The sequence below is a fragment of the Thermobia domestica genome, chromosome 11 (assembly GCF_964235325.1).
Source record: "Thermobia domestica chromosome 11, izTheDome1.hap1.1, whole genome shotgun sequence".
Lineage (NCBI taxonomy): Eukaryota > Metazoa > Arthropoda > Insecta > Zygentoma > Lepismatidae > Thermobia > Thermobia domestica.
Window position 1 is genome coordinate 25434540 of NC_137464.1, and position 24753 is coordinate 25459292.

The window sequence follows — 24753 nt, forward strand, 5'->3', positions numbered from 1 at the left end:
TTGCCTGACAGATGGGCGAAAGTGGTGGCTAGCGATGGACAATATTTTTCTTAAGGTATTTATGTATTTTGTGTTTGTACTACAGCTTCAATGTGTGCGTACCAACCGCACGAATTAATTCCTAGACCAAATATATATATATATATATATATTACCAATACGAATCGTAAAATCCTATCTTTTTTCCCTCTAAAAAACTGGAATTCTACCTGGTTGACATTCCGATACCAGGAAGCTTCAGTTCCTATTTCAAACAAGCTATGTTCTCCAAATTTTAATCTTGAACTCTTGTTTTAGACTCATTACAAAAAGTATGGGAGGACACCATGGATTTAACTCTGAATAATTATTACCATAAAAATCATGGAATCAAACGTTTCACCCAAGTATTGTATTTTGGTCAACAGATGTCTAGGATACCTGTATGTCAATAGAGAAATCGACATTTTGTTTCTTAACAACTTAACCAGGTACACAAGTTGGTGACTCAATGACTAAAACATGGATTTAATAGTCTCTAATTCGAATTTCACTTATATTTAAATATTTGGAATTTTACATTTTTATGTACATAAATTAATAACTTAATATAGAAGGTTGTTTCAGGTTTATGGTAACGGATTCGACCACTAGATAGCAACACGCGTCAACACCCGGGAAGTTATTCTGGGTAGTTCGAAAGTGCTGTATGTTGACTTGCCGGGAAGACGGCTCTTGTGTGAGTGATGATATGGCTCCGAAAATCGCAGCCTTTTGGGAGGGCCCATTTAACGCCCTTTCCAACATTTGTTATGTCTATAGCCAAATAAATGAATAGCGCATGATATACAAAAGATTTTCGTATAGGAATCAACGATGTATTGAATCGCAACAAGAAGGGCAGGTCCTGCTATTGCTGGGCCCTCCAATATCAGAGGTCCAGGCGTGCTCCCGATGTGGTGCAAAAAATGTGTTCCTTGGTGTGATGTAATAACCTACGTCTTAAGAAAGACAGTACAGTGTTTCGCCACGGCTGTAAATCGCATAATTGTACACGATTTGTATCTAGTAAAAAAGCATACGGCCAGAGTTCATATACTCCGTTCTTCATATACATGGAGAAGAAGACGAAAGGCGAAAGTTTTACGAACACCATTTTGCAGGACACATGTAAAAATTTGTACTGACTAGACGTGCATGGGTGTATCTGTTAGAATGTGATAAAAGATAACCATCTTCTAAAGTCAACATGATTCCCGAGGTCGTTTTGACTGGGTGTGTGAACACACAGAAAGTTTCCACGTGCTTTTATGTTTGTTGGTGGTTATTGCTATAATGGTAAACTTACGCTTCACAGAGTACACAAAACGACTAAAATCAATGCAGCTTATCACCAGACGAATATTTTGAAGTCAATATACTGCCATGATATTTCATCCGCATATGACAGCGACACAGCTTGTGTTATCATTCACTACGGCAAGGCGTCCAATCACATATATGGCGAAGTCAACAGTGCGTACGTGAGTGAATTAAATGAGAATTCACGCAATCTCTTTAAATTTATTTCTGTGGGGGAAAAAATGAAATGAAATCCTTAAGTTTAACGTCCCACGGTTATGCCGGTTAGGCTAAAGGAGACGGTGATAATGAGAAATGAGTGAAATGGTGGAATGAAGAAAGTGGGAGGAAACGGGAGAACCCCGAGAAAACCCACGAGCACGGTGTTTGTCCACCACAAAGTCCACACGGCGCGAGCTGGGATCGTACCAGAGACTCCAAGCACCGGAACGCTCTACCACTGAGCCACAGCGCCCCCCGGGGAAAAAATGAATTTTTCCTGGCGACGTGATTTTAGTAACACTTCTTGGGCTATCAGCCAGATGAAGGTATTGACATCCGACGTTTCGAATGCAGACATCGCATTCATCTTCAAGGATTGTAATGAAGAGACCGGAGAGTCAGGACTAGCAGAGCATAGCCTAGAGCTTGGACACAGAATTGATTTTACAAATATCATCATAGTAGCCAAGTGCACCAATTTTTGGAACAGAACAATAAGAGAAGCCATAGCTATCTCACGGGAAAGGAACAATTTCAATAGAGACAATGGACTTCAACTCAGCCCTATCTGGTAGGCCCTTTTCAGGAACAGAAACAGACATTCAACAAAGCCATTTCTCGTAGCCACAACAACAGCCAATCAGGAGCCAGTATCTCTTAGCCAATCAGAAGCCAGCATTTTCCTCAGCCAGTCACAATCCCTTATTCATAACTCTGCTCCTAAATAGTCACTATATTTTACATTCTGACGTTTCCGGTCTCTTCATTATATCCCTGAAGATGAATGCGATGTCTGCATTCCCAGATTCATTCCCCATAGATTTTTGAGCTCTCCTTGTTAAAACGAGGCTAGGTCGTCTACAGTTCGGTCTAGGTCGTCTAGGTCGTCTAGGTCGGTCTTTGAAAAGTCTGTCAAGAGGAATGGAAAAGAATTGATCAAACTACCTTTCAACGCAGTCTCTTTCAGTGAAAACTGAGATGCAAGGCGATAGCTAATAGACAAGACCTGCATATCGAAAACAACAGCTGATGACATAAAGATACTTCTCAAGATGGTAAGAATGACGCCAAATTTGTTACCATAAACCTCAAAAGACCTTCTCTATTATTATTATTATTATTATTATTATTATTATTATTATTATTATTATTATTATTATTATTATTATTATTATTATTATACCAAGATTCAGTTTCAGATAGGAATACTTATGATTCGAATCCCATCCTAAGCTCCAAATAAATATTTTCTTTCCACGCATTGCATAAATCGAACACTGCTTGTTAAGTGAACAGAACCATCACTACTATCTTTCCTCTGGCTGAAACATGTCAACTGACAGAATCAGTACTAACCAGATATTAAATCTATATATGTAGAACATTATAATGCAGCTTTCCTTCTGACCAAGCCAAGTACAATAATAAATAGGAACACACTATATGGAAAATGAATAGAAACAAAAAAAATCTACTCAATGATTACCAATAGCAAAGTACTTTTCTTCTAGTGTAAACTATATTTATCTAACATTAATGAACTTAGTTTCCACTTTGAATAAAACACAGAAGATGGCCAAATTAGTTTTTTCTTTTTTTTCTTCTTTCTTTTTTTTTAAATGAAACAGTAAATACTAGTGTGTAATTTATTATTAATTCTCCATTTTCAGTATAAATATTATTCCCTTGTCAATTCCTTTATATAAATGTAATATTCACAACTGCCATTCCTTTATCACTTAGGATATTCTTGTCTTTCGAAGATGAATGCACTTTGTTATGGAATTTTCGCCAAGATGCAACTAGCGTTTTCAACACGACGAGAAAAATCAGATGTAGAATGAAAAAAGAAGCAAAAGTGCATAATGGCATGGGAAACTGTCTTAATTCAACTCGAGCATTATACTATGGTAAGTTTTTTATTATTATTATTATTATTATTATTATTATTATTATTATTATTACAATAAAAGTGTTTGTGCTGTGGAACCAATCTACGTTCAGAGAGCATTTCAGCGTTTAATTTTATTTTCTTACACCTTAAAATCAGAGAACACTCAAAATGGCTGACAGACGTATGACTCTCTCTCTCTCTCTTCCCTTCTTTTCTCTCTACATCCTATCGACAAACCGTAGGACGTTCATGAAGAGCGCCCTGATTCGGAACTGGCCATGGGAGACCCAACAACCGGGAAAATGATCCACCTGATTTAACTACGACTTTGCAAATGACGGCAATCACTGGATTGGACACTGGGCTGTTCGAAAAAACTGTACACGCACACACACCACTACGTAATTGCACCAAGGGGAAACAGCATGGAATTATTGGATTTTTATGGAGTGAAGGTGTGAAACCGGTTGATATTCGTCGGAGAATGAAGGCAAATTATAGGGACACCTGTCTGTCACAGTGGTAAGACTACGAGTGGTGCAAGAAATTTACAGAAGGTATGACTTTGACTGATGCTCCCTGTCCGGGTCAGGTTCATTCAATTGTGACAGAGAAGTTCATAGTCACAGCAGATTGTCTTATTCAGGAAAACCGGCGTGTCATCTGGCTGAAATGGCTTCCTTGCTGAATATGAGCTTCGGTTCAGTACTACAAATAATGCATGACGATCTCCGCTACAGAAAAGTGTCCGTCTGGTGGGTTCCTTGACAGCTGACACAGGAACTGAAAGATCCTCTGATTGACATATGCCAAGAGCTGCTGAGGCGTTATGAAGAGGAGGGTGAGGATTTTCTAGCTCACATTGTCACCGGGATGAAAGTTAAAAGTTAAGACACGGAGAATGTATCAAGAAATAATCAGGTAGCTATGCTAAAGTAACAATCTCGCTAACCTCTGAACAAAGGACACTGTGTATACATATAAATAAAACACGTCAACTACAACAAGAAAAATTCATAGTAACAGACTGTAAAATTCAAAAAAAAGAGTACAAAAAAAAAAAAAATCTGTCGTAGTGCTAAGTGGAATAATGCGATATATGAAATTACATGCAAAATTGAGAAAAGACAACTCCTCCAGAGGGAGATGGATTCTACAAACTCTCCACTTCACTACAATATCAAGACATGGAGGAAAAGGCGTTAAAAGTTGTCGGGGGAGGGAGGGGGGAGCGAAACGGGACTTCCACTACACTAATGTGGGGGGAGAAAATTAACGCTGGGAGATGCCTACCACCATGCTAGCCATGATGTTGATGAAAGCTGCCTCTCACAAATTGATGTTGGGCAGCCTCCAAACATCTCGCTGCTGGTGAGGAGTTATCGAAAAAACCTCATCCTTTCTTGATGTCTGGATCGAAGTGGAGGATGGTTTTTTAACAGAGTTGGTTACCATTTAGAATCATTACTCATATATTCATATAAAAAACTCACACACATAATTTTAGAAAACGTAAGAAAACTCTATACACGAATATGAGTTAGTTTTGACTAAAATGGGACCAAATAAACGCGAAATATATTTCCCTTTGTTGAAAAATAAAAAGAAAAAGAAAAAAATCAAACCCAGGATTACTTTAAGACCAAAAAGTGGAAACTCATGAAACAGTTCATAGAAGCGTTCCAAGTTTAACACTGAGTGTACACACACACACACACACTTCACTTATGGCTGATTTCCCTCTGATTAAAAAAACTGACAATTTTCCATTGGTGACTATAAGGGAAGAGTTCCCTGTCCTAGTTTGACTAGTTGAAATCGATCTCTGGAGTATGAAACTAGTCTCGACGACATTCGGATAGGCCATAATTTGGTGAAAATAGTCTCTGGAACTCACTAAGAAGAGAGCCAGAAGAGAAGAACCGGGCGTCGAACCTGAGTTCCCTTTCTTACAGGTGCTGGTACTTCATCTTTTAATGTCAAAGCAAGCTCTTTCGGCACTGATGATTCATCAATTATTAATTACTGAATATTACACGTAACACATCCTGAAAGATGGATTGTATCCAGGGAAGAACTCACGAAGACAAATACAAAATTACTTGTATGAACAGAACGCCGAAGAGATCCATTTGATGTATCTAGCAATCTTGATGTTGCGGTTTTGTTCTTGTTAACGACTGAAGCTTCGGAAGCTTGGCAACGTGTACTTGGGAGGTTTCACGGAAGGATGGATTGCAACTAACGACATTCTTGTCTTCATTAATAGTCTCTATTCAGCCTGGGTTTGTCTTAAACAGTAAAATAAAATGTATCACGTGTTAAGAAGATGCTACGGAAAATTGGTTTTATTTCCTGTCTTGTATAGAAAGAAAAATTAAAGGCGGATGGAATGAAATGAATTAAGAACATTAAACTTAAACTTAATTCAAAATCGCGCAAAATTCTTCCCGTTTTATTTTTCTTTGATCTTCATTTTTTTTCTGGAAATTTGGGGGGAAAAAATTACAAATTATGACAATTTCACATATTGGGAGTATTTGGAACCTATTTTACGATATTGTGGTTTAACATCCTGATTCTGCTTAGTATCAGCTAAATACAGTGATGTTTCTACGAAGAACTTAATAATTTATTGAAAAACTTTATTGAATGTATACATTTTCGTTTCCAGTTTCAAGTGTGCGTGTGCGGAAAACCAGTATAATGAATGATGTCTACATTTTCTGACCCTACTTTAGATTCCACATTACTATATTTCTGTCTTGATTTCCCACAATGTTATAACCCCTTTATTCAGCTAAATTCAATTCTCTTGTGTGATGAGTTTACTAATTTGGCCACCTTCGTATGTATTACATTAATATATATATATATGCTTGCCAAGCTTAGATAAAGCACAGCTATTGACATCTATTTACACTACAGGACGAATACGTGCAGACAACAACAAGAGTACAACACTACAGACCATACGATACATCACACACCACAAGGAAGAAATACTACTGAGAAGTCGGAAGTGAATACATACAAGATGAAATGCGTGTACAAATTTTCCTCCATTTTGCTACTATTATTACTCTCCTCTTGGAAGTTCTTCTAAAATGCACTATCGACAAGGGCGCCCATCAGGGGGGCAATCGCCCTCCCTTTAGAAGAAATTGTACTTCAGAATATCGAAAATCCAATAGCATTTTTACATTAGTTACAGCAAAATTTGAAGCTATTTTTGAAACGTCGCTTATACTTGTTCCCCTTGGAAACCACAACATGGGCGCCCTTGACTATCGATACCATACAAGCAATATTGTAATCCCAAAACTGGCGGGCATGTATTCCACACGTTGTAACGAATATTGTGTTGATGTGCCAATAAAATTACCTATAAGTAAAAAAGTTTGTAAACAGAACGCTGCAGCCTAGTTGTTGCGCACCTAATCCCACATTTTCCCACTCCCTTCTCCGCGACGATGATGTTTTGCAGTGTTGCAATCTGGAGGGAGCGGAATGGTCTAAGGATTTTCTACGACATTTGAGTATAAATGCTGTATATTGACTGCACTAAATTTTTAATGCATTTTAATATCTTCTCTTTGAATATTAAATGAATTAAGTATGATTAGGGGTACTCCTTACCAACGTAATATATGAATTAAAAGGTGGAAAAGTTCGCAATGAATCTTAATGAAAAATAAATAAATAAATGATAACAGAAATCACCTTCTAAATGTTTTCCATTTCTCCTTCAGTTTCACTCTCCCACTCATCTGAGTCTGTATCGGCCGATGAATCTGAGTCTGAATCGGTTTCACCAAATCTAGTATCAGTTCATCTACACACTCATCCATAAGTCCGTCTCTTTCAAAGTAAGAGTCTTCAATTTTTTTCACGTGTTCACAACATTTTACCCATTTCTGTGGTGAATATTCATTAAATAACTTTCCCAGTAATTCTTTCTTTGCATCAAGTGAATCGGAAATGCATTGCCTTGCTTTGCTCCTGATTCCATCCCCCCTCCACACACACACAAGTTCAATAGGATTTAAGTCTGCGTGGTAAGGTGGAAGTCTTATTATAGTGTGCCCCGCGTTTATAAATTTCTTGGCAATCGCGTATTGTTTCACATAAGGTACAGTTTGAATTCTTAAGAAAAGTTGTCTTTTGCTCATTCTCCACAATGTATTTACTCTATTCTCTGCTTCAATTTCGGTTTCGTTTATAGGTTTGTCTGTCGTTGATAGCCACTGTATCATGTCGCTTTTAAGTGAAGACATAGATAGTCTTTTATTGATTTGAACATTGTGATAACTGGCATTATCAACGACAACAACGCTGTTTTCGGGAAGATTAGGAAGTAGTTTTTCATCGATCCATTTTGAAAAATTTCTACTGTTCATGTCATCATGATAATCTCCACTTTTTTACTTAGATTTGAACATTAATAGAGCATTATCAACAAACCCAAATTCCCCTCCTGCATGGGCAATAATAAGACGTGGCCCTTTTCCAACAGTTTCTGTTACACCTATTTCATTCTTACTTTGCCAACACGCCGGTACTGAATGTGATGCGTGAATGTAGGTTTCATCTCAGGCCGGGCCTGTGAATTAATAATGTGAGGCCCGACTCGAGTTAGAAATATGTTTTAGCATTTAGGCTCGACCCTAGGGCGCTGATTTCTCTGTAAAGTTGGGGAGGGGGGCATTCAGATGCAGAAGGTATATACATGAGGATTTTAAGACAAATTGCATTCAAATTATGCCAAATAATGTATATTTATAAATACAATAGGGGGCCCACATGTCCTTTGGGGCCTTGAACGTATAACTAGGGTGATAATTAAATCAAATATTTTAATTGTAACTATGCCAAATATTTTGATCCGCACTTCTGGAAGAGGAATTAGCTGAAATAAAAGAAATCGTTGAACAAAGTTTTCTCTATTAGTCATCAGTTGTTATAGTTTTTTTTTTTTTTTTTTTTTTTTTTTTTGCACAAGTTGTATCTTCGGCCTTGGAAGTTGAATAATTATTCATTCTTACTCAGAAGGATGGGGGGCGCAAAATGTTAAACATTATAACACTTGAGACATAGTTTGTACTAACAATAGATTGATAGCAGCTTATTTGTTGTCTTATATTGACAAAAATACTTTTGTCAACTCGTCTCATTGAAGTAAGACAGAAATATTTCCCTTTCACAAAGATGCGCCCCCCGTTCTGTCTTCGCCCCTGGTTCAGTGTCGTAATGTTCTAGTAGGCTCGGCTGTCAGTTCAGTCTTTAATGTGGAATCCAGAAAATTAAGCCATTCGCCTTTTGGTTTCTCTTCGTCATAAAGCTTAATAACGAATATACGCGAATATACTACCGTGGAATACTAAGAGCTATCACCGAAACGCATTTTCAAAAGCGGGATTAAATGAAATGGACCACTGATATGAGAATTACGAGTCGATACTGTAACGCTACACGGTAATATTTGTCATTTATTTAGCAGGTGATATTTGTTGTAGCATAAGTTTGCTGAGTTAGTATCACTGGTATTTTCAAGGCCAGATCAGTGGATGGAAGAGTAGTGGGGAGGGTGGTGGAATACGAAGTGCTCCGCAGCGATCTACGCATCTTGGTTTGAAACTTGTCGAGTTATATAACATATGTAGAGCAATTTCACCATCCAAAAACTTCTTCTTTGTTTTATTTCTTGCCAGCTCGTTATTGCGTACTTTATTCATACAAAAACAAAAGTTAGTATCTATAAAAAAAATACTCCACTTTCATAACCTGAATGCAGGAAGGATTTTTCAATATATGATTTGAGAATCACCCTCTGCATAATTTGAACATATAAATTCCGAAAACTCTGTATAATATTATTGGAAAAAAAATTGTTCGGAAATTTGCTGGAAAATGTTTTAGGTGTTCATTTCATTCCGTAAATTCCCAACAAACTAGCAGCTGTAACGCTATGCCCAAATGCAACGAAAGATTTCACACACAAAATAAATAAATAAATAAAATTAATTTAAAAATAAATAAATAAAAATGACTTCGGATATGCATTTTTATTATAAAGGCCCGTCTATAACAGCAAGCTTACGAATTACCATCATAAATAGTCATATGCAAGGAACATGTATTACATTTACTGGAAGTTAACTTCCTCCATTTGTCAATTAATTACAAAATGGTATGATAAAGTGAGGAAATAACCGAAGGAAAGAATGGACAACTGGACCGCGATTCGAGTAGTCTGAGTAACTGAGCATCGTTCTCATGAGTGAAAGAATGCATTGGTGTTCAGACACCGGATAGAGTAGCGTATTGGCTAACCTATCGGCATTAAAACCAAAGACCAAGATTCAAATCCTGATCCAATTGTGCTATTTGTTTTTCATTAAAAGTTTCTGCTTATAACGTCTACTACTTATGCTGTATACAGTCTTTAGCAAGTAGATATAAGAATGAGTTAGAAGATTACAGGTGCCGCAATGGTCTATATATTGTTGTAATAATAAACGTTCGTATCTAGTTATGATTATACATATTAAATTGATTCTCTACATCCATAGATGAGCTTTCTTGCGGCTATGTCAATAGCTAACGTGCCTTTGGCGCGGAAGACCCGGGTTCGATTTCCAGCGGAGCTCATGTGGTTCAGATCCCATGTTAAGCTGTGGGTCCATGTCTCATATAGCCTCGCTGCTCAAAGGCACGCTAAACACAAATCAAATCCAAATCTACATTTCTCAATAGATCTCTTCAAATAATCACCAGCACCAACATATTACTCTTTAAATAACCAGGGGCCGCGGTGGCTCAGTGGTAGAGCGTTCACCTCTGGTGCTTGGGGTTTCGGGTTCGATCCCAGCCCCCGCCATGTGAACTTTGTGGTGGACAAACACCGTGTGCGTGGGCTTTCTCGGGGTTCTCCCGTTTCCTCCCACTTTCTTTATTCCATCATTTCATTCATTTCTCATTATCACCGTCTCCTTTAGCCTAACCGGCATAACCGTGGGACGTAAAACTCAAAGATTTCATTTCATTTTTTTTCTTTAAATAACCAGCAAAGTTGGCAAGACTTCAAAATTGTATAAAGTTCATTTAGTGATAAAAACTACACTACAAACCTTAAAATTTGAAATAATTTTTGGTAGTACAGCTATTTATAACAGTAATCCTACTTTGTTATATATATAGTATCTGCATCTAAATCTTTAAGTAAACAAAAAAAGGATTTAAATATGTTCCTTTCTATCTGCGAAATGTTTTGTAAATGCTAAATGAATCAAATAGATTTCTCGACAGAGACTACAAATGTTAATCTACTGATCTACATGAAGTAACCATGTCAGATAAAACAATTGTTACGGCACGGTATCGGTTTTTCCAAACCTTGAGAAGAAAAACAATATGGAACAGACGTAATTCAAAAGATAATCCCAGAGTAATAACATGCTCGTATATTACAGGGTTCCTACTGATCTGGAGAAATCTATTTCCTTGACTTCTCTCTTACCTTTGGCAGGAAATTCCCTAAGGAATATATAACGGTGAATATTTATATATTAGAACATTTACTCTATAAAGACAAATAGTAATCAATTGCTCATACGTACACTCCACTTACCTCCCATAAAAATCTGAGCAACGTCCCATATAATAGTTGACTAAGCTGAAATTGGTGTACAATTAATGTTAGAACAAATATATTTTACACAGTCTCCCTCATTTCCAGTCTTTTTTTTTTTCCTGATTTTTCCTGACCTGCACCATTTTTCCTGACTTCCCTGGTCAGTAGGAACTCTGATTATATATATATATATATATAAGTCGATGGAGTGACTCATTTTTATAAGATTTTAAGTTTATATGTACACTCATGTCCAAAATTATTGTCGCATATCTATAAATATGTTGCTCTAGGAAGATACTTTGATAACGAATTCGCCTGGTATTTCTTATAATGTTAGTATGTGTATAATCGACAAAGACATGTATGTGGCAAATTTCATGCCAAAAGAGCAGTAAATAAGAATAAAACGAAAAATAAAATTGTCTTGTCCATTTAGCAACATTTTATTTTACTCATTTTAATTTTCGTATTTATAATTCTTTTCCTATGAAATTTACCACAAATATATATATTTCCTGATTATACACATAGTATCAGTATTAAAAGTACCCTGCAAAATCATTATCAAATTATGTTCTTACAAGAAGACAGTTATAGATATGTGACAATAATTTTGGACATGAGTATACCTCTTCTAATATCGGAATGCATTGCTTTGTATGACTTTATTATTATTATTATTATTATTATTATTATTATTATTATTATTATTATTATTATTATTTCAAATCACAACAATCGCTCCAACAATATTATAACATAACAAACCAAAAAAATGGACTTTGTGTATTTACTTTTAGTGTTCTTACATTCTGGCAAGGTAATGTAGAAAACCACTTAAATCCGTCCACCCGATACATCTTTCAACCAATAACACGATATAAACACAACAGCGAGTCCACAAAACAAAACGCAGTGACATGTTAGATTGGTAATACTTCCCGTAACAGATTTGTTAAGTCCAACCCTAGAATTTGTGTGTGGCCAGTAACTCGGCAACTAAAAGTCTCCACTTGATCACATTTGAAATGTTGGTAGAGATTAACAAGCTTAACATGCGTGTGAAATACACTGTAGTGCAAGCATTTGGTTCTTAAGTCATTTGGCTATCAAACTTGAGGTTTGGATCCAAGTAAATTTAAACCCCAATTTCGATGGTAAATACTCGAAGACCAAAGGTCTGTACGACATAATATTTTATATGGGTAAGCTCATCATGGTCTACCACCATCTCAATTTTAGTCAAGATCAGATGGGTTGCACCAATCGCATTTCAGTGAAATTTGTTGATTTCACCGAGTTCAAACCGAAATTCTATTACAAATAACTTGGAAACTAAAGATCAGTACACAATAATCTACTTCATACTATGCCCAAATGTTTACAAAGTTCGTTAAACTTTACCAACATAACAAGTTTATCAAGATTGGATGGGTTTTTTATCGATCATGATTTAGTGAAATTTCTTCATTTCACTAACAAGGAGAAGGCACAATTTGGTAAGTGAACTTCAGGGCCATTTTTTGCGAGGTGGTAGTGCACATTTAAAGAGTTAATATTACAAACTGGGAGAGCGCAATGGGCAAAAATGACGGAGAAAACCCGTCTTAAAGTTTTCTACTCGACGACGCGTAAACTTATCAACTGACGGCGTGACAGAGTGAGAAGAATCAGCGACTCAAGTGCAAAGGGTGCCGGGTTCGATTCTCGTTTGAGTCAAACTTTTTTTTTTTTTTTTGCTTCAACCAACAAAGTAGGCATTTGTGTAACTATAAGTAAAATATTAATTCACCATATGTTTATAATGAATAAAACAATAGAAATTTTCAATCACTTGTAAATTCTTTTGATGTTCCATGTTAACTAGGAACAAAATTTAATCACCTCCGTAAATATTATTGTTACTGCAGTCGTTGTGTAAAAAATGTTCTTGAAGCTTAGTGTCTACATCTGTTGAGTGTGACAATTACAAGGGGAATGAGGGGGAAATCTGCTTTCGTTATAGCAACATCCAGTATTAGCAAAGGGGATTTTCCCCCTCAACTCCTTTGTAAATCGCACACTGTCAACAGATGTAGACATGAAGCGTCAAGAACATTTATTACACAAGGACTGTCGTCAAGGGCACCGATCATGAGGGGGCCCGTCCCCCCAAGCTCATGTGGGCCCCATGTATTTTTATGAATATGTATTTTCATATTTTCATATATATTTTTATTGTTACATGTATTGTTGTATGTATTTTTATGAATGCCCCCCCCAATTTACAGAGATATCGGCACCGTTGACTGTCGTAACCATAATACAACTCGTGATATCAGTATATTTACGGAATAGATTAAATTTTCTTGCGTTTACATGGAACATTGAAAGATTTTACAAGTGATTTTAAAATTTCTATTGTTTTATTTATTATAAACATACGGTGAATTAATATTTTATTTACAGTTACAAATGGTTACTTTATTAATTGAAGCAAAAAACAAAACAAGGATTGACTCGAACGGAAATCGAACCCCGGATGCTTTGCATATGAGTTGCACACTTTACTCACTCTGCTACGCCGTCACTTGATAAATTTGCGAGTAGAAAAACTTTTGAAGACGGTTTTCCTCCCTTATTTTTGCCCATTGCGCTCTCCCAGTTTGTAATATTAACTCTTTAAATGTGCACTACCTATTCGCAAAAAACGGCCTCGAACTTCACTTACAAAAGTCTGCCTTCTCCTTGTAAGTCCAAACCAAAATTTGGTGGTCAATAATTCGAGAACCAATGATCTGAATAGCAGATGTATCTTTGAAGCTTTCCACTGCTTCTGATTGCTTTCCTGAAATTTGTAAATGGCACGTTACTAATACAACCTTTGTTTTCTGCAATATATATAAGTCATACTGACAGCATTTCGAAGACACGTGGGAGAAAGCATCTCTACGGTCTATTTTAAAAACAAGTAATTATCTTTCACTCCTAATTATCGTTCCACGAATCCATAAAATGGTACATAATCTGCAATAAACGTGTTCTCCCCGTTTCATGTAAATCAGACCAAATGAAATTGTTAATAGTCTCTAGGAATGAATGTGGTAGAGAAGTGTTTCCGACGAAATGAGTAAAGAAAATAACTAGGATTATATCAGATCAAAATAGAATTGTAGTATATAGTATTTACAGATTTCAGAATTTATGGGGAGAGGGTCTAATATCCTCGGTCAACCCCCTGAATGAAACATTGCCTACCTCCTGTAAAAACCCATTCGCTACTTAAAAATAAAAAAAGCCTTCTCGAACAGTAAAAATTAATGAAATTTGCATACTTCCTCCCCCGTGTCTATTACTATAAAATTGAATTAAGTGAATTTTAGTGTTTTGTCTTTATGTAATACCTAAGTTATGAAGGACATTGCCAACTACGCTACGACGGAACTTGAATTTGGTGTAGCTGGCGGATGCAGAAAGATCAACCCTCACAATATATGCCGTACCCCATCACACTACCTCGCTCCAAGAGCTGGATTGCAGGACCACACAGGAGTTTCAATTTGTCCCGACTATAATTGAATCAAATTTGTTTCTAGTTACTAAATATGACCAGAGCAGCTTCTAAACAGTGTCCACGCCAATCAATTACATGTGTCAATTATTTCAAATTATAAATTATAAACACTTAACAGGTTAATTATTTCAGGCATTACAACAATTTTCAATTCCTTTCTGAAAGTAAATTGCACTAGCAATATTATAGTATTATTAAGTATATACGAGAACTTCTAAATAATCAACCCTTTTAAGTTCTGACTTTTTTTATCCTAGGACCATGTTTTGTACCTCATTCTCTTCAGAATAAAACAGCCTTTCAAACAATACCATTCACATGTCTCCATTATGTATCTGAGGCGGGAAAATCACGAAAAAGGGGATTTTTGTTAAAAATATCCCTCTTTTAACCTTTTTTCCCTCTAGACCTCTGTTTTTAACGCAGAGATCTGAAAAATACTAAGGGGTCCACTGAATGTGAATGCAAAATTTTAATCTTTTAGGTGCAAAAGTAAGCAAAAAAAAAAAAAAAAACGCAACACCTTCGATTCCTGGATTCCTGTATAAAACAGAATCTCAGGTGAAAAAATTTTCTGAGACATCTATATTTATCCTAGGATCATGGCTCGCACATCATTCTCTTCAGAACACAACAGTCTTTCAAATGGTACCATTCACATGTCTCGATCATGTATTTGCGGCAGGAAAATCGCGAAAAAATCGAGATTTTTTGTCAAAAATATCCCATATTTTTTGCCCTTGTTCCCCACTGGACCCACCCCTCCTGTGTTTATGCAGAGATATGAAAAAAAAATCTGAAAAATACTAATTGGTGCACTGAACGTTTCTGCAAAATTTCAATCTTCCAGGTGCAAAAGTAAGCCCACCAAAAAAATAATGAATATAGGCCTAACAAAAAAATAATTCTTTTAAAGTTATTACATCACCACCCCCTATGTCTCGACCCAGAAAGAAGTGAAACCATACGTAACGTGTTCTACAATGCCTCTAGACTTGAGAGAGAAAAAAAAGCAAAAAGCTTTATTGCACTTTTTAAATCGTATAATCAAGGCACTATTTAGTGCCTATATATGGGTGCTAGAACTTAACAGGGTTAATGTCGTTCATTGAAAGCACGACAAAAATATTGTAAATTGACTAATGGTAATGGAGGATAATAAACAAAATTACTATTAGACCAAAAAAAAAAAAAAAGTCGCAAACGTGTCACAATACTTTTTAACTTTGCTTCTCAGAAAACGTGAAGGGTGATAACATCGACAAATATCTTGATTAGCAATGTGTTATAAACGGTCTCACATGAGCCACTTATCTAAAATTTTGTAAAAAAACAAAATAGTCACCAAACAGCAAACTTGAAAGGCAAAATATGGACAACTAAAAAGAAAACTAAAAGAAAAAAAGCAAAATTATTGCTGAAACACGGGAAATAAATTTGCTAGAACTGGTAACTTTCTGTGCCCATTAAGCATTGTGTAAAAGCTAGGTCACGAAGAATAGTATTTTTGAACTAAAAAAAGGGATCTGAACTATTTATATTAACCGCATTTTTATCCAAGACGTTAATCCTGAAAACATATGTATTGATGGGGAAGACGGAATCGGTGTAGAATGCTCATAACTGGAGTATAGCGTTTCTGGTTTAATCCCAGTTCCAGCCACGTGCGTTTTGTGCTGGACAAACAACGTATGCTGAGTTTACTCGAGGATCTCTCGTTTCCGCCCACTTTCTTCATTCCACCATTTCGTTCCGAATCATAATTACCGTTTCCCTTAGTCTCGACGTATAATCGTGAACAGTAAACTTAAAAAAAAAAAAAAAAAAAAAAAAAAAAAAAAAAAAAAAAAAAACCCTCTGATATAAGTACTGAGCATAGAAATAGTATAATTTCTTCTAAATTCATTTTCTGTCAAAACAAACAAATAGACAAGATGGATACAACAGCTTAATCTAGATACATTTATTTTCTAATATTAAAGAAAAAAAGTTTTTCTATATGAAAGGTAACCAACAAACTATCAAGAACAACTTGATTATGTCACTCTTGGGTTTCTCACGGAAAATGACAAGATAAGCTATATAAATTATTTTCAATGTCCACTTAATTTTTTTAAAGTACTTTTATAGAAGATTTAATTTGATTTTAAAAATTAATTTATAAATAGGTTATTAAAAGTTTTTTTTTTTAATACAGAATTTATAAATTGTAACATTCAAATGAAAACCGAAAATATACAGAATTGGGTATCTTTTAAATGCATCTCAAAGTATTGTAAAATAACTTATGTCTTAGTGTTAGATCTAAACGGATAACGTTATATTTTCATTAAAGATAAGATTTGAGTTGTATAAATACTGTGGACGTAAGTTCATCACGGAAAAGCTGCTGAATTCCATAAGCATATTTCCCGAAATTCTGTATCGTCGTTATTTCTAATAGAATAACCGAAAGAAGCTAAACTGCACATTGGCCTTAAAATTAAGATTGGAAGATCGATCTTTATAAGATCCAAACCAGAGGAAGACTTAAACACATTTACAATGAAAAAAATCGAACGTGGAATCAACGATAATTTGAAACCGCACATTTAGTATAAATTTAATTTATTATTATTATTGTTGTTATTATTATTATTATTATTATTATTATATTTCTGGAGATCATTTAGTAAAGTTTGTAAGGTGCCATTGAAAGATTCTTTTACGTTTTGTTAGTTTTTTTTATTGTTCTCTCGTCTTCATTTTCTTATCATCTTTCTTTTCTTCTGTCTAATTCCTTCTTTACTACGTATACTGCATTTTATTTTTTAATTTTTTTTTTAAACTTGGTCATGGATTTTTTTTACTTGTGTCATATGAATTTTTTTATGCTTATTTTATTTTTATTATTATTAGCCTTATGAATCTGTGATTGTACCGAAGTATTTAAATTAGAAATATTTATTGTCATATTGTATTAACAGCCACATAGAGTATTTTTGATTTTTTTTTCTTTTTAATATTTGTAAACTGTTACAACTACATGGTTAATAATAATTTCTTTTTGAATTTTACTTTGTATACTAATCCTATATGGTACACCTTTTCTTATACTCACTATTGTTATTTTTGTATTTTTCAGTTTGTAACAGATACTGCATTTTTTTTTTTTTTTTTTGAACAAATATCTTATCCATTTCATCCATTATTGTATAATCAGTTGTATGCTGTTATTCTATTTGCATGCGCCCTATGTAAAACAATTTTTTTTCTTCTAAGGGGGACCTTTGGCTGTATTGCTGTCTGCTTCCAATAAACATATTTCAACATTATTATTATTATTATTATTATTATTATTATTATTACAAGGGAAAGTCGTAAGTGTTGCAGAAGTTGCTGCATTTTGCTACATGAGTTATTCCCAGCTCAGACCCAGAGAACAGTGGATACGTGCCGACAACGCGCCAAACCCGTGTGATGTGTGTTCCTTGAAACAGATTGTCATATGCAACGAGAAGTGGATGTTTTCCCGAACTCCAAATGTGCTAAAAGAATAACTAAGAAAAGGCCAAATTCCACAACCGTTCGTCAAACAGGGCTGTTTCGAGCATAAAGTCATGCTATGTGTGTATGGTGGAACTACGAGGTGGTAATTCACTTCGAATTCGTTCAACGGTCGTATCATCAATGCTACCTTTATTCCGAACAGCTGGAGTGGATGTATGCCGCACTACGCCAAATATATTCTGCATTAATGAACCGAAAGCACGCCGTACTGCATTGGCTCGGAAGAAACAACAAAAAATTTAAGAAACTTGATGGTATCGAAGTAATGCCACACCGGTGCAGCACCGATAGTCCTGACTTAGCCTCTTCGGATTACTATCTGTTTCGGTTCATAGCGCATTTTCTGAAATCAGGATACTTCACTACCAGCAGGAGATGAAAGGAGCAGTGACTGACTTCCTTGCCTTTAAGGACAAGACAATATCGACGTAGAATCGAGGAATTGGCAGAAGGTGGAAAGAGGTTATATTTTTGCTTGTTAATCTGATTTCGTTGTACTGTAATAAATACAGGCATGTTGTGTATAAGAATATTGCTACCCTTGTACTTTGTATTAGTATTTTATGTATTTTACGTTCTTATGCAACACTAAGCTCATGAAAAAGTAGTGAAGAACAAGCACTAATATTGACGTGAGCATCACACCACGACTAGAGTTAGTATCCAGTGCAGTCTGGTTTGATATGCAGATCATCATGTACAGTCAGCGACAAACGTTCTTTTCGTTTGGTAAAATTTATTTTGGGAATAACGGTGGAATGTACTAGGACGTACAGAAAATTACATTTTTTTTTTTAATTTACTGAAAACTGTACTTAAATTGCTTTGTACGAAACTAATTTCATCAGACGGAAAGAGTTTTTGTCGCTGACTGTACAGTACAATCAATCCTCGCAATACACGCCATTCCTCATCACACTATCTCACCACCAGGAGGTCAGAATTATAGGGCTCACATGTTTTATATGTGATTCCTAATACTTAATGCACTTGTTACAGTGAATTAATATTAATTTCTCAACTTTCCAACAAATTTCGAATTTTAAATGAATGTATGATATTACGAGTAGCTGATCTACGCTAAACAGAAAGTACTCACAAAGTAGTTGAGTGACAGAAAATTGCTTACGTCATTGTTTAAGGGAAAAAAATGTATTCTGACGGATGTAACTGAAGCTATACTTAAACAAAAAAAACAGGAAGGAAAAAAAAACGAAAAATCTGGGACCAAAAAATACAAGGGAGCTAAAAAAAGTTCGTAATTGATGGGACGGTATTACAACGGTAGTTCATACGTCAAGAAGAGCTTTGCTTCTAAATCGTAGTGAATATGAAACTTCGATTTGCGATGTAAACTATACTAACATGTAATAGCAGAATACTTCAGAAACATTATATTCCCTCATGAATTTTCTAGATTTTCCTGATTGGCACAAAACCTTATATGTGTTTCTTCACCAAATGACATATATCTATTGTACTGAAAGAAAGGTTCTTTACACTGCAATACACGCAGCATGTTAGACTAGTGGCAAAAATAGTAACATTTAGCAACGAAATGACAAATGGTCAGTTCTGTTTGTTGGCAATAGTCTGGCGACGAACTGTTCGTACTTGAGATCCATGCGATCTCTTTTTTTTTTTTTTTTTTTTCCGGCCTGCAAGTACCAATAAAATTAAAGCAATATGGAAAGGTGAAGAAAAAAAGCAATACAGAGTGTTGCCAACATAATCATAGAAAATGCTTAATAAAACTGGTATAAATAATGTATTACAATGTAAAAAAGCACTGAGTATTAGATATTAGAGCGCAAAATACAGGTGTTCGGAAAAACACCAAAAATCTTTGCGAAATAAATCCCTACCCGATAAAAAAAAAAAAAAAAAATAATAATCGAAGAACAATAACATGGGTGACCTTCGGAGCTAAGGTCTGCCGAAAATTGATCTGAATAAGAAAATGAAATATCGTAACTCGAAAACAAAATGTGATATGGAAGGTCAGATTAATGAGCATAGTACTTATTTTGAGCTTAAATTCAATTATGTACAGTGGGACGTAAAACATAAAAGATTTAAAGATTTTCAATTAGGTACAGTCAGAAACAATATTAAGTACAGTTTGGAGCTATCATTTCTTATACCTCCTCCAACCTATACTAAATACTGTTTCTGATTGTACTAATCGATATGGAATTGGGGCAGCTACAGGATTAATTTCGATGCATAGATTCGCTAGGTTTTCTAGAAACGAAAAATAGTACATTAGGAGGTAAATATTAGCACTCATTTCATACCCACTAACGCATTAATAGAATTTAGGCACAAAATTACTATTACATGCTTCTAACCGAACTTTATCCGACACTCTGTCGTCGAGTTATGACCCTTAATTTCAAAGTTCCGTCCAATTTCCAGCGGCAGACTATAACTCTGAAACAACACATTTATGCACCCACTGATTGATTGTTTTCTCTCTCTCTCTCTCTCTCTCTCTCTCTCTATATATATATATATATATATATATATATATATATATATATATATATATATATATATATATACATATTCGTGTGAAGTTTTTCATTTCCCGAAAATTTTTGGTGTTTTTTCCGAACACTTTGTATAAAAGTTTCTTGGCATTATTTTTTCGCAATAACTTTAAAAGACACACTCATGCAGTTCCATTCAACGAATCAAAAGACCAAACAAACAAACACCAAGCGGCATACGTCACAGCGGCCATTAGTTCAGCAGATATTAGTAATCGGAAACACTTAACATTTATTGATGCTCATGCTTCAATATGTGAGAAAAAAAAAAAACTCATACACGTTTATTAAAAATCATTAGAAAGAAGAATGTATTTCCATACCTGAAATGTACTCGAAATTTAGAATTGATAGGATCCGATTTTCCGTTTGATCACTCTGTCATTTTCCCTGCAACCCTGCGAAAGAAAACGGTAAAAGGATCATCAGTCAACATTACACATGTGTCTTCACATATTAAATCATTTTCATTGAGAATAATGAAATGAAATAAACTGTATACCTAGTATTTAATTATGCATTATATATAATTAATTAATAATTCAGGAACTATATGAGTACACCTTTGGAATTTAACTCCCTTTGATTGATTGATTGATTTGGAGTTGAACATTCCTTTTCAACATTAAGGCTACATGAGATGGATGTGAGTGGCCCCGGGTCCGATTCCCGGTGAGGGGCACTCGGTTGAAAAAGTGTAAAAGTTTTTTCACGTCAGCCATTCGGAATGAGATTTTCCTGGGTTTTCCTCATTTACACCACGCAAATACCGGGGTGGTACCTAACTTATAGGGATGCGCACGAGACAAGAGTTGTGGCTGTCTCGTCTCGAAAATGTGCTATAAAAGTGATGTCTCGACTCGAAAAATGTATATTTTTCTAATGGAAGAGTCGTGTCTCGACTCGAATTTTGTCAGGAAAATCCTGTCTCGACTCGTCTTGTGCGCATCCCTACTAACTTATAGGTCCCAAGCCGCTTCCTTCCTTCCCTTTCCCCGGATTGTGTGCCCGCCGAGGGACGTCATCCCTCAAATCGTGAAGGGCTAACATGGGCATAGATGCCGAAAGCCCAGAAATCTAAATCCTAAATCCCTGAGATGGATCTATATCTTAACGTGGGATCCGAACCCAATGAGCTCCAATCGGGAATCGAACGTAAATATGTTTATACTTTATTATGCTTATATGGAACAACAAGAAGTTTTGAAATATCAACATGAAATGAGGGGAATCGCGTCTCAGTGGTAGAGAGCTCACTTCTCATGCGAGGGGTCTCTGGTTCGATACCAAATGATGAATTTGTAGTGAACATCACCGTGTTCGTGGGTTTTCTCACACATTGTTGTTCCACCAATTCGTTCATCATTCACTTTCATTAATCATCCGTCTCTTTCAGCATAAAGGGCATAACCGTGCAATATTAAATTAACAATTTTATTTCGTTTTTATATAAATATGAAATAAGCTCTCTAATTTAACGCCCCACAATTATGTCCTTTAGGTTAAAAGAGACCAGAAGAATATCCTTCTTCGCATGGGGAAAATACGTTTCATTTTGTACATAAAATACTACTGGGGGGGCTGAATTTGGATTTAAAGCATCGGAAGTGTCACTGTTAGTCTCAGGGAACCCGAAAACTATGTAATCAACACTACTATCAGTCATTTGCGATCAATTTTATATATCTCCCCTTTCCATTATCTCAAGTTGCGAGCCTGAATTTGGCTTTAAACGGGGTCGGGAGTATCACTGATCATCTCAGCGATCCTGAAAACTGAATTCGGCTCTAATATCGGTCACTTTCCATCATATATGTATATATATATTAGGGTGGGCCGAAATTTTTTTTTTTTTCAGATATTCAGGATTGAGTAGTTATCAAAAGTTGTGTACTGGTACGAAATGAAGCCATGTCAAATATGTTGATTTTAAAACAATATTTAACCGGGCCCCGTGGCCCTAAAGTTCCTAATTTTTGTTGAAATAAAATTATTTTAGGTAATAAGAACATTTTTCCAGACAATAACATTAATACATAAAACATGAAATACATGGTTTTAATATACGCAAGTAGCTACTGAGACCTTAACTAACTTTCATAACTACCATATTAAGCACGAAAAACCTTCGTGTTGAGCCCAGCTCAGAACTCTCAAACTTTAAGAGAATATCACTTTTTCGCATCTGGATGCAAAATGCACAACACTGGCTTTCCGAAGGCGGCGCTTACATTGCTGAATTCAAATAAACTAGAAACGATATGGCTGCGAGCCTCTCTTCCTGTATTGTCTTGTCTTCGAATTAAGGATATGATTTTGAATTATAAGTCAAAATGCAAAACGATCATTAACCCCATTAAAAAATAAGATAACTATATTAAGAGCCAAATTAAAGAAATTTAAGAACGGTGCTCAGAAGTTATTTGATATTTTCTCTTGCAAATGCTGCGATAGAGTAACCTGTATGTGTGATAAATCAAATTAAATACCGCCGTGGGAGCTCATATTAGATCAGAGAAATCAGAGACAAATGACGAGTTGCAATGTAGATAAAGCAGAAACCCATAGGCTCAAAAGAAAGCATGACACACAGATCGATTATGATGCTGCGGTACCAAATACAAGAGGGTTACAATCGTTAGCCTCAATCACGCACTTGGAACATACATTAAGTGCTTCCACCCCGAATTCAGACGATGAAAAGTTCGCATGGAGCTATCGTTTAGAGAATAAAATCTAAAGTAAACCTAAATAAACAATAGTGAGCCCGAAACAAATGAGTACCGCCAAAGATTTAACAGGTGTCTCGAATAAGTCGGCTGCTAAAATTGTATCCGCTGTTTTAGAAGATATTAATTTACTGAACAAAACTAACCAAGACAAGGTAGTAGATAAAACCAGAATCCACAGGAAACTAGAAAAAAAAGAAAGAGAAAAAAGAAACAGTCTATAGTGTAAAGCTACTAATTTTAAGGGTCTATTTGATGGCCGAAAATACCAAACTATAGTTCTAATTGACAATTGCAGTAGGCAAAACACTGAAGAATATGCGAATTATATCGATTTGACCGATTGGTCAGAAGTAATAGGAACGAAACCTCCAATTTTGGCTAACGTATCAACAGAAGAACTAACCGAAATGATTGTAGAAAAAGGAGGTTTCACAGTTTGTCACGTTCCCCTTCCACACACAGGCTTTGGAGAGGTGTGTAAAGGTAGTAACAGAACCTTCTTCAGAAGTATGCGGTAGTGTTGCACGAGACGGTTATATTCGCGCAAAACTGGAAGCACGAAAGTCTCTACCAAGCTTCGAACATAAATCTCAATATTTTGTTCCAAGATTCAACTAAGGAGCTTTAAGTAAGAGGAAGGTGGGTGGGAGGAACTCGCTGTGTAGCCATCTCCACGTGGTGAGTTCTGGGCTGGTTTGGTGTTTGTTGGTCAATTTTTTAATCTTACCTTATGTATTTGTGTCCATACTATTATATCTACTAAACACCAATCAGACGAAGAGCTGGACATCAGATCAGAACATTTAAAATCTGGGGTCAAGTTAAAGTATTAGGAATCTTAACCAATTTTCTATACATACTTAAAATAAAGGTATATATTAAAAAAAACACAAAATAACACTTTTCGGACCCGCAGGTCCTGGTGAAATATTTTTATCTGCCTCTGTTTTGGGAAAGAAACATAGCATTATACAACTTTTGCACGGTACTCAAACTTAATTTTCTGAAAACAAATATTTCAATAATATTTTCAATACTCACAACCATATTTTTTCAGCATTAACGTTCTTTCGGGCTCCCGGGGCCCTGTTAAATATATTTTTATCCGGCTCTGTTTTGGCGAGGAAATATGACATTATAAATTTTGCACGGTACTCAAACTTAAGTTTCCAAAAATTATATTTCAAAAATATTTTCACTATTTAAAACTATCTTTTTTAAAATAAACGTTCTTTAGGACCCCGGGGCCCGGTTAAATAACTGTTTTTCCGGCTCTGCTTCTGTGAAGAAACATA

The 24753-nt window shown here is 35.5% G+C and overlaps 1 protein-coding gene across 8 annotated transcripts in view; it reads right to left on the minus strand.

The window, feature by feature from the left end:
* The window catches only part of LOC145663989 (uncharacterized), a 154363-nt gene that overhangs the window by 109546 nt on the left and 20064 nt on the right, over positions 1–24753 (minus strand). For all 8 annotated transcript variants that reach the window (XR_014127308.1, XM_081730263.1, XM_081730262.1 and 5 more), the window contains exon 2: positions 21050–21124. The gene's annotated coding sequence lies outside the window, so the exon portion shown is untranslated. The remainder of the gene's footprint in view (positions 1–21049; positions 21125–24753) is intronic.